The 1,353-nt window shown below is 42.6% G+C and overlaps 1 non-coding gene across 1 annotated transcript; it reads left to right on the forward strand.

Annotated features, from left to right (window-relative positions):
- Positions 1–811: 811 nt before the first annotated feature.
- Positions 812–917, forward strand: LOC112082296. Its single transcript, XR_002896957.1, has one exon. It is a non-coding gene; the product is annotated as a small nucleolar RNA R71 (small nucleolar RNA).
- Positions 918–1,353: the final 436 nt, after the last annotated feature.

A 1,353-nucleotide genomic window follows, 5' to 3' on the forward strand; every position in this document is an offset into this window, starting at 1 on the left:
CCTTACTTTATACTTATTTCAAAGGCTTTTTGCAGGAAAAGATCCTCCTTCCCTGTGGATTCGATCCCTAAGTACTACAATCGATCAGCTGTGCACTTGCGGCTATTGATTTCAATTAGGGTAAAACTTGACACACCCTCTCAACACACGACAGCACACATCATCTACCGATTTGTGAATTAGCTGGTTCGTCGTGACTCCCTGCTGTTGTACAAATTGATTGTTAAAACCCGTACCTTGGTAGTTATATGGCTGTCGCGGTTGATATGGTCCTGTTCCTCCGAAGTTTCCACCTTGGAACTTGTTTTGGAAGGATTTTTGCTGAGGTGGGTAGTACTGATCTTGAGGATTCTCCACATTTGGATTGCGGTAAGAGAGATTGTTGTAATTTGCATTCTGGAAGTTGTTGTTGAAACCATTGTTGGAACGATTTTGATATGGCACCAGTGCTCCTACATAGTTCACATCTTCTTCTTGAAAGGCCTGATTAATGTGATCAATATCACTAGGTCCTTCATCTTCTGCGCCATTGTTGGTCTCACAAACATGGATTGGACGATTGTTGCTCTTCAGAAGCTGGCTCATCATGTTCTTCAACTCGGTTATCTCCTTGTTGTCTGTACCGGTTTGCTTCGTCTATCGATCGTATCCAGGACAATCATTGCTATTGGCTTGAGCCAAATTTTCGATGAGGGCTCTTCCTTGGGCTATCGTCTTTTGTCCAAAATCTCCATTGCTAGCTGTATCAAGTGAAAGTTTGTATTTTGGTTCCAAACCTCGGTAAAATGTGCTCAGCAGGCCTGATCCATGAAATCCATGGTGAGGGCAATCACGTTCATACTCCTTAAAACGTTCCCAGGCTTCATAGAAAGATTCAGTTGGCCCTTGTTGAAAGTTTGAGATCTTTGTTCTCAGCTGATTCGACCTTGACTTAGTATAGAAGTGGTTCAAGAAAGCAGTTTTACATTCTTCCCAATTAGTAATCGATCCTGCATGCAAAGATTTCAACCAACGGTGAGCTTTATCTGCTAATGAAAAAGGGAACAACTTACACTTTAAATAGTCTGGTGGAACTTGGTTTGTTCTCATCATGCTGCAGATTTCTTCAAAGAGCTCGATATGGTCCATGGGGTGTACAGAAGGAACTCCATGGAATTGGTTTTGCTTCACCAATGAGATGATTTGAGGCTTGACTTCAAACTCATTCCGGTTCGGAAATGGAACTTGAATTGCAGATCGGTTTTGAAAATTTTGAGTAGGTGCATCAAAATCAGCTATACGATGGTTCCTGGCTTGTCTTCGGTGTTGATTTGCTTGCGGAACAGGGCGGTTAACGCGCCCATTCGGCTGCAT

Source organism: Eutrema salsugineum, unplaced genomic scaffold (assembly GCF_000478725.1).
Source record: "Eutrema salsugineum unplaced genomic scaffold, Eutsalg1_0 scaffold_8, whole genome shotgun sequence".
Taxonomy (NCBI): domain Eukaryota; kingdom Viridiplantae; phylum Streptophyta; class Magnoliopsida; order Brassicales; family Brassicaceae; genus Eutrema; species Eutrema salsugineum.